General features: G+C 49.0%; 1 long non-coding RNA gene across 2 annotated transcripts; it reads right to left on the reverse strand.

The window, feature by feature from the left end:
• Window positions 1–6,501: 6,501 nt before the first annotated feature.
• Window positions 6,502–16,222, reverse strand: LOC123937573. Of its 2 annotated transcripts, XR_006817493.1 has the most exons (5): window positions 16,134–16,222; window positions 15,644–15,886; window positions 10,904–11,694; window positions 10,099–10,231; window positions 6,502–7,409 (listed from the first exon to the last, which is right to left on the reverse strand). It is a non-coding gene; the product is annotated as an uncharacterized LOC123937573 (long non-coding RNA). The 2 variants fall into 2 exon arrangements; XR_006817492.1 differs by lacking the exon at window positions 16,134–16,222 and having other exon boundaries at window positions 15,644–16,118.
• Between the last annotated feature and the right edge of the window lie 1,598 nt (window positions 16,223–17,820).

Raw genomic sequence — 17,820 nt, forward strand, 5'->3', positions numbered from 1 at the left:
AGGAAACCTACAGCAGTGCTTCTTAAACTTTAATGCATGTTGAGTAGGTCTGGGGTGGGATCTAAGTTCTGCATCTCTAGCAAGCTCTCAGGTGACGCTGATGCTCTGGTCTAAGGATCAGACTGTGAGTAGCAAGGGAGTAAGGTTTCCTAAAACTCACCTCACTAGTGAGACTAGTAAACACGGTGCCTTCCTGACACTTAATTGGGTTTTGGGGATTTTTGGTGGGTTGGTTGGCTGACGTGTTGGTTGGTGCTTGTTGGTTTTGAAAATAAACCTCAGTGTTTTGTAACCATTGAAACTGTTAATATAACTGAATCCTCTCGCTTTATAGGCTGGTGAAGGTCATTTTTTAAAAATTATAGTAAATTTACTTCATTGACTTTTACCTTTCCATTGGCTTTGCCTTGTATCTCTTGAATTGTACTTGGGAAAACTTCAGGTCCTATACCGTTGTGGGAAGGGATGAAGGGAAGAGAAGGACGTGTCTCTTGAGTTCTCCTTCGATGTGCAGTGAAGAACGTGCACTTTACACGTACAATAAAAATGTGCTTGACTCCTATAACCAGACTGAAATTTCACTAGCAAACAGTTGTTCGAATTTATATTATCGACATTTCTTGGTCGGCTACTGAACACTTAGTCATGGGACCACACATTTCCAAGTGCTTCAGGTCACCAGCAGGTCAACCCCCAACCCCTTCCACTCACTCGTCCACCCCCATTCTCCTCTCCCTGCACCTGTATCCAATCATAACTCCGCCTCCGCATGCCCAGGCTCCACCCACCCAGGCAGTCCTACAACCCCCACTTGTCCCCTGCACGACCACCCGCCCCTACGCCCACACACCCATCCCTTTACAGTAGTGTTTGACAGTATTCCTGTGACGTGGTTTCTTTGCAAACGTAGGGTTGAAGCGAAATGAATCTGTGAGTTTAGGGCAGGTAAAATAGTAGATTACATGGCGTTTCACAGGCTCCTAATACCCTTCCTTATGCACTTAACTCTCAGTCTGCAAACAAGAGTCGTTCCGATGGTAGATTTTGAACAGCAGCTGGAATGGTGCTTGTGTGGTGGGAGCAGCAGGCCGTCTGGGAGCTGAGATCTGAGCCGTCTAACATACTTGCTTAACCTGACCTTCCTACTCCTCAGTCCGTTAAGGATTCAGTCCATTAAGGATTCATTCGGTCCTTTCCTGCAATGTTTCCTGCCATTTCCCTTTATGCGACTCTCCAGCTAGCTCAACGAAGTTACTGGAAACGGCCCAAACAATGCCCGTAATTGAACTTTCCCTCCATCCGGACTGCTCTCCCTGTCCATCCTGTAGGTCTGGTTCATGGTCTAGTACATGTCTTTTCTCCTGAAAGTTTCCCCAGATCTGCCCTCTCGGGTTTGTCGTTCACACGTCTCCTGATCTTATGTGGGCCTTAATAATAATGTAAAAGTATTCCTATCCCGATTCTGAGTTGAAATCCAGATGAGGAATAGAAGCACCTGGGTGGTTAGGTCGGTGAGCGTCTGCCTTCGGCTCGGGTCATGAATAAAATCTTTAAAATAAAATCTTTAAAAAGAAAAAAATGATGTTATAGTCTTGATCGAATTAAATTATTGACCTTCTGGAGCATAAGCTATAAAATTATATATCCTTACTTTTTGATGTATTAATTCTTACACTATTTTTTCCTCTAAAAGTTTCCTCTTATTAATAGTCAATTCAATGTCAGATTTGTGAAGAATCCCACAGAGTGATAATTTGGGACTTACTATCTAGTAGAAATTTCTACTGCGACCTTTGGATTTTAGGACACGTTGGGGATGCAAAGCCTTTTTACCCTCCGCAAAAATCTCCCCTACACTTTTTCCATTTAAGAAAATGATTACAGCTTTTGTTGTTATTCAAACACTATGTGAATTCTCTATGATTATTATATGAAAGAGAGAAAGAAGCCAAAAAATGACTCAGCTGGTAGCTCAAAATCGTATCCTACAGATTTGTCCTAAGGCGGGAGACAAGAGTGCCTTTGCGTTAAAATCCTTTTCTTAAAAACGCGTTGCTCTAAGGTGGAGCCCTGCGACTCCAGGAGCTGGTTTTGGTATCTTTGTTAATTTGTGTTCATCGCGTTGCGAAAGACCTACACCATGTCTTTGGTACTTTTTCCCCTTTAGCATCAAAACCTTCTAACCTTAAGATGACGGCGTGTGCTAGGGCTTGGGTCGTGGAGAGGTGAGGCCAAGCGTCTGGCAGAGTAGACTTGTCCAGGTCCGTCTGCCGCGGGGCTGGAGGCCGCAGAACTGGTCTGGGTGGGCAGCGGCCCCCCGAGGCCCTGAGATCCGTGCGCAGGCCCCGCCCATGCCTGCTGCCCCCGGGGTCCACCTCCCCTGGACACGTCGAGGCCTACCCCGGAGGCCACTTAACCATCCGCCTGTCCTGAGTGGCTGTGCCATCCGGCCGTTTGCCATACTGTGGCGGCTCACGGCAGGTGTCCGGGAGCAGCCGGGCTCCTACGAGCCACTGTGCAACCGTCGCGGAGAGAAAATCACTGCTCCCAACCGGGACCGGACCTGACACTGGGCTGGCTCTGGGGCCCCCCACTCAGCACGTGGAGAAGCTTCTGGGTCTTTCTGGGTTTTCCCCTGTGCATCCCAGGATGATCTCAAACGCTGAGAGGCCCGAAAGGAAACCGGAGCGTGAAGTCTTCTCTGGAGGCTCCAGAAGCAAGAAGGAGCTTCAGGGGGCGCGGGGCAGAGGTCAAAGTCCGCAGAGCGCTCAGTTTCAGATTTGGAGACCAATGAGGGGAGTTTTCTAAGGAAAAACAAACAAGTAAAATGCCGATTCTTGAAAATTAGCTAATACACGTATTTTTACTTTGGACAGTGACCGGAAAATGTGGGAAGCGTTTCCACGGCGCTGAAATAGTCGTTTATGCAAGCTTGCCTGGGCCTTGGCGGACTCCAGGTGGACCTGGGGACAGGGGCTCTGGGGACAGAGCTGCTTCCACAGCGGCCCGGGAGCCCCTGACCCTTCCTCGGGGACCGCACCCCGTCGGCGCGGTCAGCTGAGCGGTCCTGTGGCCCTGGAAGACGTCGTTGCGTCCCGGCGGCCGCGGTCGGTCACGGGTCACGCGCGTGTCAAATGCTGCGGTGACCCCCGGGCCGGTCTCGCGGGTCCCCGGCCGGGACGACCCTCGTTCCTGCCGCTGCCGGAGTCCCCTTGGGCTCGCGGACTCCGGGGACGGGCTGACACCCGTCGGCCCCGCGGTTCTGCTCTCCGGGCCGTGACCGTGTTCCGACCCGGACTCGGACCCGGACGCGCTTCTGCGTCCCCGTCCCGGAGGCGCGTCTCTCCGGCGCGCAGAGCCCGACGCGCACGGGGTCCCCGGCGCCCGGCCTCGGCCTCCCCCTCGGAGAAGCCGCCCGCGCCGTCGGCCTCCGGGGCCCTGGAGGCAGGAGGGACCCGACCGGTCCGCGCTTTCTCCCCTAAACGCGGCCCCCGGGGCGTCCCCGTGTCTTCCGGAGGGACAGACGCCGCCGGGCGGCTCTCGGTGACCGTGGCCGGAGGCGGGTCCGGACGGTGCGCGGCCCCGGGGCTGAGCCTGGGCGGGTCGGACCACCGTCCGCGGGGCCGGATCCCGCTCCGGTGACTTAACTCCGCGAAGACCGGCCCCGCGGACGGCCGCCCCTGCCCCTTCGCCGCCGCAGAGCCGGGCCCGGGTCGGTGTCCGGCCGCTTCGAGAACCGTCTGCGGGCGCGTGGTCGCGGCGCGTTCGGGACGGGAGCGGCCGGCGGGTCTCGTCCCCGCGCGGGTCTCGTCCCCGTGCGGGTGTCGTCCCCGCGCCGGTCTCGTCCCCGCGCCGGTCTCGTCCCCGCGCCGGTGTCGTGCGCTGGAGACGCGGGCCGCGGGGCTGCTGGTCCGGAGGACCGTGTCGTCCGCTCCCGCCGGCTTCGCGCCTGGTTCTCCGTCTTGTTCGCAGGCCGCGGCGCCGGGGGGTCACCGGCCGCTCCGTCTGGGACCAGCGCTGTGTCTCAGGGTTGCGGGAGTTACCGACCTCTGCCAAATAGGGTTCCGGTAAAAACAGGTGCATTTCCTCGTAGAACCGCTTTAGCAAGTTCCTTTCGCTGTCGGACGCCCGTCAAGACCATGCGGCACGCACGGAGGAAGGTGTTCGTCAGGGGACACAGCGGACCCCCGCCCGGGAGCCTAGCGCTGGACACCGTGGGATCGTCTTTCCCGCCGCCCCCAGCACCCTCCGCCCGAGGCCCGCAGGGAGCGGCTGCTCTCTGGCTTTATTCTAATACTTTTATCGCAGAAGCGTGGATCATTAGCTAATACAAAATTAAGTTTGCTTTTGAGTTTTACAGAAGTAGTGTATTGTGTGTAGTTCTCTGCAACTTCCTTTTTCATTTCAATTTCATGTCTCTGAGGTTAATCCATATTGTTGCTTTAAGCTGTTCTTTACTCCTGGTCATCGCTGTATAATATTCTTTATGAGACTTTATTTTAGTCGCTCTGGATTTTGGGGTTTATGAGTAAAGGATTAACTCCGCACTGGGCTAGGTAGTTGTCCAGCAATCTCACCGGGTCAGTGGTTTCCACAATTTTTCTTTGTACCCTTATCAAAAACAAATATTTTATATTGCACCCCAGTATACATACACATATAAACAACTGACGCAAAGATTAATGGAATAATGTTATTTTTATCATGTTTGGTGTACCCTAATATTTCTAATGCAGTCCATCTATTTCATTCTTATTTTGTAACACTTAACGCTTAACTTTTTTATTTTCACCAAATTGTTTTCATTGCCCTCGCTGTTACAGAGCACAACTTGAAAAACTCTGCTCCAAGTCTTTCAAGGAGCATGAATTAGGAGGTCAAGAAGTAGAGCCTTCTTCTTTTTAATAGTATGAAACTGATTGGGGTCAAGAAAAACAATGTAGCAAAATTCCTGAAATGCACAGTGTTCTTTATTATGATCACTATGGTCACTATCACTATGAGAACTCGTCCCTCATATCAATAAAGCTCCCCTAATGAGATAAAAAAAACGAAGTTCCACAAACTTAAATGTTCTAGAAGTCTTTGTTATCTAAACTAGATTTTGAAAAATTCAGCACAATATGTATCAGAGGTTTTAATAGGATAGTTTTGCACATCACTTTAGGAAATTTAATTTGTCATGAGACAAGACAAAACACTCTTTCTTTTGTGTCGGAGATAATAGGTGGCTTTCCAGATTAGGCGTCAAAAACCTAAGTCTTACACTTGAGCATCCCCTCTGTGGGCTTCCATCTCTAGGCAGTAGGCAAGAGAAATGGGTGCCATGAGGTCAACCCTCTTTCTCTCTACTGCATAAAGACACTGGGGAAAATTCTGTATTTTAACCTCCTGAGGAGAACATCGGAGAAGAGTCTCTTGCATCCAGGCCCAAATGCAAAGAGCCCTAAAAGTTCCTTCGTGTACTTTATCAGAGCTGATGGGGATTAATTATTTTCCATCCCAATCACAAACAGCTTCAAAGTTCAAGGGACAAAGTTCCTTTCTTGTTGCAAAAGAATTCTGGAATGCTGAGTAGATCTGTGTGCCAGGTGTCCTCACCGCAAAGAGGACGGAGTTGGAAGAACAGATTCCCTTGCCACTTTCCCCTTTACGCCTCTCACACCCGATGTGGGGAAGGGCTTAAGGAGTCCGGGGTCCTCAGTGCGGTTCCCATGGTGTTAGAAAGTTCTGTTTGTCTCTAGACTCTCTCTCTTGCTTGGGAATGGAATTATTCTGTATTAGAACTACTGACGTCCTCTCCAAGTAAAGCAGGAAATATTTTTAGGAAGAACTAAACATGTATTTTTATAATTATGATAACATTGGGTTATTCTTGGATCATAAATTAGTCTCTTCCTTCTGACCCTTCCTTTCTCTTTTTTCAGAGATAGCCACAAAGTTAGAAATATTTCAATTTCTAATTCTTTAGGCAGTTTTTTTATTTTTCATGATCGTTCTTCCTTTCTGTGTTATTTTGAGGACGCCTGGTTCGCATTCACCGTACTATTTCCTTTTCCCCGTCATGTTTCGTTTGCAAATCGTTGGCTGTTTTACAATTTTTATTTAAGAAACTGTTTCTATAAGAGACAATTTACATTTTGGAAGGAGTCCTTTGTGATGAAGAGGGAGTGCTCTGGAGCCAGACGACTTAGGTTCGAGGTCCAGCTCTTCTGCCTTCTGGTCTTGTGAACTTGACAAGTGACTTAAACACTTGTGCCTTGGTTCTTCATCTGTAATACGGAAATAATGTCTTTTTCAAGGATTTTTGTAGGATTAACCAATTAATACATACAAATGAGTAGACCAGTATCAATCACACAGCAAAGGCTCAATCATGTTATTCTTACAATGATCATCATTACTATATCATTAGACAATTGTTACAATTGTTATAACTATCAACATTACTATATCGTTAACAATTGTTACAATTGTTATAACTATCAACATTACTATATCGTTAACAATTGTTTTACGGTATGGCAACCCATGACCTCCCTCTTAATGACTGAGAAGCTAAGACTGATTTTTTAATTTCTAAATTGGTTAAAACCACACATTTTTTTCCTCTCCAGAAAACAATTTGTCCAACATAAATTTCTGACAAAACTTTAGCTTTGTTTAGTTATCATATAAGATAAAGTATATAAAGTGGTCTGCAAATCATAAGGTTCTATACAAATGCCAGTTATTAAAATGCTTCCTGCTAAGAAAATTTCAATTTTCCAGATGCCATTATTTCAGAGAGGTCTCATCTTTCCTTCTGGAAAGAAATTTGAGGTGAGTTTCCCGTAAAGAATAATCTTTACAGAGCCTCAAAGATCTTAGAGTCAGATTTGCTGATGACATTTTTCATTATTGGGATAAGGATTTAGATCGTATCAGATTTAAACACATTTGCAATTTCAGCGTTCCTTCAACAAAGATATGAACAGATTGCTGTCCCCTGTCTCTAAAAAACCCCAACAAAACAAAACAAAAGCATTCTGCTTGCAGGAATTGCAACCATCAGTGTTAAATAAAACAGGTTTCCAGAAACTTCAACTCTCAGCGCATTTGATGCACACTTCACTTAGTGACTATAATAAATTGTGTGTCTTAGGAAATTTCCCGAGGAGTCATCCAACCTGCAGACCAACACTCGGCTGCTCAAATATCTGAGACCGTCGTCACAAGTACCTGTCCTTCAATTTCCTTTTGTGCACACAGTGCAAGTCTCCCCTGAATAAGACCTTATCATGGTATACGGGGTCCTTTCCTCCGGCTGTCGGCCCCACGCAATCGGGCATGTTGTTATCAGCATCTAATATTACCATATGTCAAGTTATTTCCGGAGCATATTTGCCTCCTTGATGAAATTTTAAGCCCTGGAAATCAAGGATCATACTTTATAGTATTCATAATCTTTCTATAATGGCCAGCCAAGTCCTAAGCATATAATGATTGCCCGGGGAGTGCTGACTGATTGATGAATCGAAACTCATGGAAGCCTCCTCTAGAGTCTAATGAGACAAAACCCACATTTTCCCCAAATGAAACAGGATCTCCTAACAGTTTTTTCACTCTGCTCAGCCTGTTGTACAGCCTTCTCTGAGGTCTCAGTGGCCTGCAGTAAAACAGTAGAGACGAGAAAGAGCTCCAGCTGGGGTTTAGAATGTCTGGATTCCAAGTGCTGAATGCAAGCGGAATATTGTAAGATGGGAAAAATGATGTCCGCCCCCACATTTTGAGGATTGGAGAAAACATTTTATATAAAAGGCCTTGCAGAATGTCTTGTGGGGGGACACCTGGGTGGCTCAGTGGGTTAAGCAGCTGCCTTCGGCTCAGGTCATGATCCCAGCATCCTGGGATAGAGTCCCACATCCGGCTCCTTGCTCAGCAGGGAGCCTGCTTCTCCCTCTGCCTCTGCCTGCCTCTCTGCCTGCCTGTGCTCGCTCGCGCTCTCTCTCTCTCTCTCTCTCTCTCTCGGACAAATAAATAAAAATCTTAAAAAAAAAATGTCTTGTGGGGGCACAGTAACAGTCGGCTGGAGAACGCGCACCAGAGTGGAGGCGCAGACCTGAAATTTGCAGTGATCTTCTCACAGACTCAGTAGGCCCAGAACCAAGCTCGCGATCTCCCCCAAACCTGGTCCTCCGTTAAAGAAGGGCGCCATCCCCCACCCACTTCTGCAAACCCACATCTGGAATTCCTCTCTAGACCTGTCATACCTCCCACGCCCAAATCAAATCCAACTCATTACCTCTTGGGTCTCCTACACCTCCCCACCGTCTCCAACCACCAGACAGCAGAAGCTGCCCCCATCCGTCACCGAGTCCACAGACCGCCTCCGAATCAGCTTCCTTCCTCCACCAGGAGCTCCAGTCTCCTCACGGTACGTGAGCGAGCTTCCTTTGTAAATGCCCATCAGACCACCTCTTTCCCTCGCTGCCTACCACTTTCAGAAAAATAAAGACTGAGCCCGTGAGATCCGGGATGATCTGGCCCATGAGATCCGGGGCATTCTCGGCTCTCCCCACCCCGTCCGCTCTATCCTTCTCCACCCATTCTGTGTCCAGGAGTTGACTTTTATGTTCTGCATCAAGGGGCTCCCTCGCTGTCTGATTTACAGCTCACTTGACTAGAAAGATGGGAGACGGGAAAGCAGCGGGAAATTGTAGCACGGCTCGGCGTTTACTGCCCTGGACCTCTCCCTGCTGCGGAGCCTCAGACTGGCGGCTTCTCCTCGCAGCCACGGGTATAGGGACTCAGCCCTTTCCCGCAGCTCCTGTCCTCGACGAACACTCCCACTGTCCACCCTGGTGCCCAGGCCTCGTGGCAGCTTCTCATTCTTCTCAACTCTGCATTCATCGCGGGGGCTGCACGTCCCTCGTGGATTCCCCTTAACCTGTCAGACGCCACTATAAAGAGTCCCTTTGCTCACCTGTCCTCAGCGGTCCCGTCTGAGAGCGCCCTGCCTTCTGCTAGACCCTCACTGAATCACTCTCCCTCCTCAAGCCCCTGGTCTTTGAGGGCATCACACAGGCCATGCTTCCTTCCACCGCTGTCGAGAGTCTCTTTCCTTATTTAACCTTCATGCACCCCCAGGTCTCAGCTCAAACCCTGCTTCCTGGTCGAAGCTTCTCCTGACTCCCAGAGTTGGTCATGTAACTCACCACATACTTTCCGAGCTCCGTGGGATTTTCCACAGACTGATAGGGAGATAACAAGCGCATCATTTAAATAAACTACATCTTTGCCATGAATACGAGAACTGCGTCTGTTTTGGGCATCACTGTGCCCCTCGTTCCTAACACGGTGGCGGGCGCGTGTAGCTTCCAGAGCGTGAATGATCCGACAATGTGTTCAGTTTGGTGGCTGCTGCCTGGAAAACGTGTCTGTAGGTGTCTGTCAGTGGATTCCGTTACGGGTTTATTTTGTAGATCCGTGTTCCACATGCTAATCAGGGACAATGACTATTTTTTAATCATCTCTGCCAGGCGTTTCCAGGGCCAAGCATTTCAAAGTTATGTTAAGAATCCCCCGACCGGGGCGCCTGGGTGGCTCAGTGGGTTAAGCCCCCACCTTCGGCTCAGGTCATGGTCTCAGGGTCCTGGGATCGAGCCCCGCATCGGGCTCTCTGCTCAGCGGGGAGCCTGCTTCCTCCTCTCTCTCTGCCTGCCGCTCTGCCTACTTGTGATCTCTGTCTCTCTCTGTCACATAAATAAATAAAATCACTAAAAAAAAAAAAGAATCCCCGATGGCCTGTTCGCCATGGATGACTGTAGCTCTCTTCTTTCCGTGCCCTATCCCCTCCCCCAACGGACAGTTTCCCCTTCCGTTTTTCCATTTGTTCTTATCTGTAGCCTGGGACACCCGCTCCTGTCCACCCTCCCGTATCCATGCGACGAATCTCTTCACCTCCTTCAAGGCTTGTTGGAAAGTTTCCTCGAGGAGCCTACCCCCTCACGTTGTTACATCGCAGAAGCGACCCCTCTCTGAGTCTCCCGTGCCCTGCTCTATTCTTTGATAATTTTCAGCATCATCGAGCACCATGGATGTTTTTACGGCACTTACCGTTTCTTGTCTCCTCTATTGACATTGTGTATCTCAAGGGCCTCCGACAGCTCCTGGAACACGGCGGGTCTTCCAAAATGTTTGTTGATGAATTGAATTCATGTCCTTCTCTCAACCTTTTACTGGCCTGTACCTTTTCCCCACAAACCAAAATGCAATTATAAATTTCGAGATTGTCTCTTTCCCTTTGCTCTGCCTATACAAAGCTCTACCTAGACGGAAGTGGGTGAGGGGAGCGGGCGGTCCCGGCTTCCAGCCAGAGTGGGGCAGAGGGATACGAAGGCAGCACGGGGACGTCGCGGGTGGCACTGAAGGGACGGTACGCAGTGGCAAATGCTGACCGCCCTCGTGGTGAGCACAGCCTAGCAGAGAGAGGAGTGGAGTCAGGTGTGGTACACCTGAAACTACCGTGACAATGCGCGTCAAGGACACTCGCAAAGTTTTAATTAAAAAATAAGGATGAAAAAAAAACTTTACCTACACCAAACTTCTGTGGTGAAAAATTTTAAAAGGAATCTCATGGGGTTTAAAGGAAATGCCGTTACCATAAATGCTTCTTAAATTATTAATTAAGCAATGTGAACACAGGAATCATGCTTTTTGGATGAAAGTGAGTATTTTGTTATGAGAGCCATAAAAATGAAAACAAGTGTTAGCGAAAGTCTATAAAGGCAAAAATAAAATTCCTAATCTCTACGTGCTAAGCAGTTGGTCCCTATCTCCGTTTTACCTTTAGAAATACTGCCTAAGAAACAAATTTGTCGTATAGTCCAGCAATAGGAACTTCTTACAAATTTGTACTTACGCAAGTCTGTGTTACAGTCGTCACCGCTGTTCTGAATAATGAGTCGAGGCTCTGCAGGCTCCCAGAGCGCCTTCTGGATCATCAGACATCACATTTGCCCCGGCACTTGAGGCCCGTCTTATTTACCGAAGGCTGGTTATCCGTGCCCCGTGCACGCGGTTACCCTCCAGTAACAAGCAAACCTCAGCCCATCAATGCAACAAGCCGTAGCTACTTAATGACCAGTACGTGCTACTATCGTTTCATCAACCGGAACAGGACGCTAAATGATGGGCGTTTCCTGTATCACTAACAACTACAAATATCTGTTAGTCTGAAACGACTTTCATCCCGATGCCACCGAATGGCTGAGGACACGGAGAGGCGACGTCTGGTTAACATTCGTGTCAGTTCCCAGCCCGCCACGACGCGGCCTCTTCTCTGCGGCATTTGCCTCCTTTCCCCCGTGATTAATCACGTGGAGACTCGGATTGGTTTTTCCTCCTTCGACGGAAGCACGGTAGCAGATTTTATCAGAAATACTTTACGTGTCTTTTCCCCCTCCCTTTTACATGACCTGTTAATGAATGAGAAATTAGGGAGCACAGAGGGGAAACAAAGAAAAATTAATTCCAGTTCTCGCACATGTTTCGTCACTGAAGAAGCTGCTGTTAGCGGTGGAATGTGTCTGTTCTCGCGGTTCACACACACGTGCGCGCACGTGTACAACAGTCGTCGGCAACGCGTCGCTCGTGGTAAGCAGGAAAAAGAACAGCCCGACCTGATAAAAGTGACATCTATAAAAAACATACCTAAAAGAAAGAGAGAAAGAGATAAAGGATGAAAACCTAGCCTCTAGGGCAAAGGTTAACTACCGAACTGTCATTCCGACTTGATGATTTGCTTTCCCCTAAGCTCGGGACTTTCAGGGAATGAGTTTGTGATCCCAGGCAGCTTTCTTGGCAGGGGGAGGGTGCCCAGAGTTAGCCGTAATTATTACATTTTGTTTCACATTCCCACTTAAACAGCTAACCTTTTTGCTAATGGGTCTGGACTCTGGCAGCGCAGCTTGAACCGAAGGGGCTGTTCTTTCTCTAAATGGCCTTTTGTGTGCGGATAATGACCCCACTCTCTTGAATAGGGTTTTTCTCTACTTGCTATAGCTAAATGCATCATTGCAAAAAACAAAGCAAAGAGAAATTGCAGTAAAATGGTACATAATGGCCCCCTGGGAGGGTGAGTAGGCCGGCTCTCTCAGACTTCACACTCTCCTTTTTCTGAAGTTTCATCCGGAACAGTATTTTACGGGGGCGGGTGGGGGGGGGAGGGGGTGGACACTCGCACCCTGTGCTCTTTGGGCCTTGATCTGGGCTGTGCTCAGAGAGGACAAGCGGCCACTGAGTTAAGGGGTGCCTGGGGTTTGGCAGTAGAAACGGTGCTTCTCGACCCAGAGCCTGGGTCAGAATAAGGGCTCAGAAATGTGAATTTCTTCCTGGTCAACCTCAGGCTTCCGAGGGACATTGGTCATTTTTGTCCTCGTGCTACAGTTCTGCCTCGATACTGAACGTACCACGTCTGTCGCATGGCGGTGGGACGGGGGCTTGGGCAACGGATGGATGAAAGCTCCCGGAAACCCACTTTTGTGTGTTGAAAATCTACAACAACATAAAAAAACTCCACACGAAGGAGTAATGGTATCAAAGTTCAAAACTTTGCGGCAGATTCTGGTGCACATATTTTCCACTTAGAGCGAAGTAAGGAGTGTGTGTCCAGACTTCTCTGTAGTCCCCGTACGTTCCGTTCCCTCGGTGGCACTTAGAGTCACAACAGAACAATTTCAAGGTCTAGAGACTCTGTACGGTGGTGAAGACTCCCCACCTGTGCTAATTCCCTGTCCTCTCCGCACTGGACAGTGTCTCGGTACCGGCCGGCGTGATCCAATCACCCCCCCCCCCGCCCCCCCGCTGCAGCGAGTGCCCGGCGCTGCTCCTTATGCACTGCGTTCGCACTGATTACGGCCAATCGCGCCGCCCCTCATCCCCTGGGTATTTTAATAGTTTCATTTAATAAACTAATGACCCGTAATGGGTTAATGAAGGCATTACGGGTGCTGGGGTTCAGCCCTTTGTAGCCCTGCAGGTGCTCCCAGAGGTGAGTCATTCTCCCCTACTTTCTGGGAGCCCCAGCTCGGGGGGAATGACGGTGCGTGTCTTTTCTCGAACGCACGTACTGTACGTGTTTACCGCTTTTTACTCTGGCGTCTGCCTTAGCAGGACAGCGGGAATGAGGACTGAAACCCGGACAGACGGAAGCTTCCGAGGAGACCGTTTCCTCCCGACAACTAACTTAGCAGGGAGACAAAGACTAGAAATTACAATACGTATTAGTTGAATTTGATCATTTTTGTGTCATCACAAGAGACTCTGAATAGGTCTTAAGCAAGTCACACTTTTATCAAATAATATTAGTTTTAAAAATCCAGGGAGGCTTGGAGAAAATTCAAGCAATCAGACTTGTTCCCTGGGGAGGTGTGGCTCAGCCGTTCCCGTTTGGAACAGTCTGGGGCAAGTTCAGCTTTGCCCCGTCGTTCTGGGCCGCAGCAGCGGGAGAGAAGCGTGGCACTCACGAGACACACCGATGGGTTCAAAAACCCTGACTTTGCACGTGGACTTCGGTGCCCTTCACTCTCAAACTTACACTTTCAGTGTGACCTCGTCTTTATAACCCAGGTGAGAGTCTGAAATGAAACGTTTTTAACACTAGGGAGGCTGGTATATCTTAAAGTAATTCTCCTATTTTTTTTTTAAGACGTTATTTATTTCATAGGGAGAGAGAGCAGGGGCAGGGGAAGAGGGAGGCTTAAGCAGACTCCATGCTGAGCTTGGAGCCGGACCCGGGGCTCCATCTCGTGACCCTGAGGTCAGGACCTGAGCCGAAACCAAGGGGGTGCCGTTTGACCGGCCGCGCCAAGCGCCCCGAGAGTAAGAGTCCTCTGAAGTGCTCCTTGTGGGGCGAAACGTGTGTCATCATGAATCGAACCACTCACGAGTGACCCGGGTCAGTGCGGCCAGGCCTGGAGCACTCTCGGGGCGGACGTCAAACAGTGGCGGCTACAGTAAAGAGCGCAGACGGGGGATAGGACCATCTCAACGAGATCACCCCGAGGAAGTAGTGACATTCTGAGTCACTTGACGCTGCGCATGGAATTCACTCGTTCCCGTGGTCACCAGTCTTCACGGGGCATCTCTCCTTTGCTGGCCATTGTATGCGGGTCCAGGGACATGAAAGACAATTTATCACGTCTCTCAGGAGGTCACTTCTGCGGGAGAAGATTGACCCTGAAAAACAGAATGACGCCTCCCGGTGACCCCTGCAGCAGGCATAAGCGACGCGCACAGTCGCGCACTTAGTCTCTCAGCCGGGCGGGAAAATATGACTGTCGCCCCTTCTGTTTGATGACGGGGCTGAGTCCCGAGGGGCTCCTCCTCGTACAAGGACACACAGCAGTGAGCGGCGCGGCCGTCCCCAGACCCAGACCTGATGCCCTTCGCCGCCGCCACGTTATTCCGGAACAGGGCTGGGAAACGGGGTCAGGAGTCCCTAGGAACGGATCAGCACTGTTTTTACCCCTTTGTTTTATTCCTGTGTCCCACGTGTAACTACTGGTAAGTCTGGTGCGTTCCCTCCCATCTTTTTACACAACTGGTTTGGGCGCATTTTTTTCAGATACGGTGTGACTGTGCGGTAGACACAGTGCTTGAGAAGTCGTTCTGAGGTCTGCAGGCCCTGAATGTTATTAAGCGATCACAGGGGAAACCCTTGAGAATCATTGTTTAAGGCCTTTCGTGGCCCAAGAGAAACTATTTTCAAAACTATATTTTAAAAACATAATTCACCGGGAGAGTCGTCATTACTCAGAGGAGCTGTATCTTATGATAATAAGCAGTTTGTCTTTAAGAATCATCAAGAAGGGGGTCCTGGGGGGCTCAGTGGGTTAAGCCTCTGCCTTCAGCTCAGGTCATGATCTCAGGGTCCTAGGATCGAGCCCCGCATTGGGCTCTCTGCTCGGCAGGGAGCCTGCTTCCCTCTCTCTGGCTGCTTGTGATCTCTGTCTGTAAATAAATAAATAAAATCTTAAAAAAAAAAGAATCATCATGAAGGCCGCCTACATGCTGACGTAACAAGCCGTCTCAGGTGTCAAGCTGATATTTAAATACTTTTCCTTCCTCTTCTTATTTAACCTAAGCAAGTGGAATTGATGCATCGGGCATAGACGTTACAAATGCATTCATGATTTTGGAAATTTCCAGAAATATTTGTCAGGAACTCAGTAAGAGTAGTGCTTCTTTTATAGTGCTAAAAATTGGAGGTGGGGAAGGGATTTAAAAATCGTAATTATGGGCAGTCTTTCCATAAAGTACATGTCTGCTTAAATTTTAATGATGGCATAAACAGGAGTACACGCGTGCCATAAATCCACGTCGATCAAGAAGGCACATGAAACTCGTTAGAAAAATAGGGAAGTGTGTTATGCTGAAAAGAAATAAAAAATAAATAAAAATACAAAAAAAAATCCTAATATAGGTATATGTCTACAAAGGTCTACATTTTATAGGAAAATTATTAAAATTAAAAAATTGGAAACAATCATTTAATTAGGAAAAAAAAGAAAAATAGGGAAGTGGTGGGGGAAGGGGAAGAAATCTGCTGCAGACTTTTAAACTGTAGCTACGGACTTTCCCTTCAGAAGCCGATTCTCACCTTTGAAACCCCAACTGATCTCAGCAGATTTTTAGTTTGCCGGTGAGCGAGTTTGAAAATGAAGCCGTCCTGTCCGTGCTCGGTTTTCTTTCCGCTTCAGTTGTTCTTTCAGATAAAATGCTGAAATGCCAAGGAAGCAACTTTCGGAATGCGCTGGTAGCTACGCCGCAGCCGCACATGGAGATCACGCGTACATGGGCTTCCCCGGTGCTACCTCGAGGCCCCGGAACATTCTAGCATTATCTAAAGGCAGAAAAGTCAATGCTTGAGGAAGGAAACTTCTTCACTCAGGTAGACAAAAGCAGAATAAAAGCACATGGTCATGAAGTCATGGAAAAGACTCGCGTCTTTCACTTATGATTGCCAAGTTCATCGCAACCTTGCCCTGACGTTGATTTGAGAGCAAATTTTTCAATATAAAACAAATCTGCTTAAATCCGATCCAAAATAAGCTATTAAATAGCAAACACTTCAGAACCGAGCATCTTACTTCGATGGCTTCACTGGTCCTCCTGACCACCTCAGGAGACGGCTGCATAATTTCTCTCCTTGTGCGGATAAGGAAATTGAGATTTTAAGCAACACAGAGGTTTCAGTGACTCGCCCACGTTTACAGTTAAGGAGTGGCGGGGGCTGGAATGTGAACACAGATAAGACTTCCCAAAACCTTATTTTTTTGCCACTTCCTTGTTCAAAGTCTCCAATGGCAGCTAATAGCCAATCAGTCCAATCGGTAAGAGATTCGTGGGCCAGGATGTATCCCTGGAGAGCAGAGAATGATCGAAGGCACAGGGAAGCAAAGGCAGGAGACTTTTTCAAACCAGCTCTCTCAACGGTTGCTAAGAGTGAATTTTAAAAGTTCCCCCTAAAGGAAAGGAAATGTAGCTTACGCACGGTGACAGTAGTCACTAGGCTCGTGGTGACCGCTGTGCAATGCACACATGCGTCAGACCCTTAGCTGCACTTCTCAAACGGACACGGTGCCGTGTGTCATTTGTGGGTCGGTTTGAAAACCAGCTTTGCAGCTTCGCTTCACCCCACAGACGATGGGTTTGCCCCCATTCCTGGATCCGTTCTACACCCTTCTCTGCCCCGTTTTCACAGCCTCTGGCTTCCAGTGGGGTTTGGCCGGTGGGAGGCACTGGCGGGAACACGGAGGACTGGAGGAGGGAGAGGTCAGGTTTGTCTCTCTCACGTCCTCCCTACTTCAGTGCGCGTCTCTGGCAGTCACTGATTCTCTTCTGCCCAATGGCTGCTGCAGCCCTGCACCGGGGCTCTCGGCGGAAGAAGGCCCTGGGCCTCCGCTTAGGACTTTCCAGGCGCTTCGGCAGTCCTTCTTTCTTCCCTTAACCGTACCTTTTTTTTAATTTTTAGGATTTAATTTATTTTTTTATTTGCGAGAGAGGGCAAGCTGGGGGCAGAGGGGAGGGGCAGAGGGAGGCTCCCAGCCGAGCAGGGAGCCCGACGCCCCCAGGACCCCGGGATCATGACCTGAGCCGAAGGCAGACGCTTAACCGACTGAGCCACCCGGGTGCCCCAGACTTTGTCTTTATGGTCTTCTTCCTCCCTCCTCCCTCTATAAATCCGTTTACTCGTTCATTCACTCAGCAGATACTGGTGAGCGAGAGGCTCCTGAAGGGCTGATGGTGAGGGGCGGCAGGCGGTAAGACAGACAAGCTCCTGCTCGCCTGCAGCTTCAAACAGCACAAGGCTTCAGTCCCTGCACTTTCGTCCTTACCAGCTCCCCACTCGTCTCCTGACAGTTGTAATTTTTAGCCCCGGTTCCAATATTTCTTTAAAATGTCAACATCAAGATTGGGTTGGGCACCGTAAAGGGCTAGGTTCCATGCTAACAACAATTTGAAAAAGAATTCTAGAAGTTTCACGGGTCACATCAGCATTCCAGATCTTCTTTCCAAGAATTCCTAAATCTGAAAAATCCACAGGAGGGTGGAATTTTCCCGAGTGGACTTGGGACTCTCCCCCGGAAGATAACGAGATGCTTTAGGAGTCAAGGATGATTTGTAGGACTACTAAAGTATTTCCCCCTAACCATTCCTAAACAGTTGGCAAGGGTTTTGTGCTCCTTTTGCCTTCGGATCAGGGTGGGTTGAGGAAAGAAGTTTTCCACAGACAACCCACCTCTTCTGGAGGCCTGGACTCGTGAGGACATCGTG

This window comes from Meles meles, chromosome 2 (genome assembly GCF_922984935.1).
Source record: "Meles meles chromosome 2, mMelMel3.1 paternal haplotype, whole genome shotgun sequence".
Lineage (NCBI taxonomy): Eukaryota > Metazoa > Chordata > Mammalia > Carnivora > Mustelidae > Meles > Meles meles.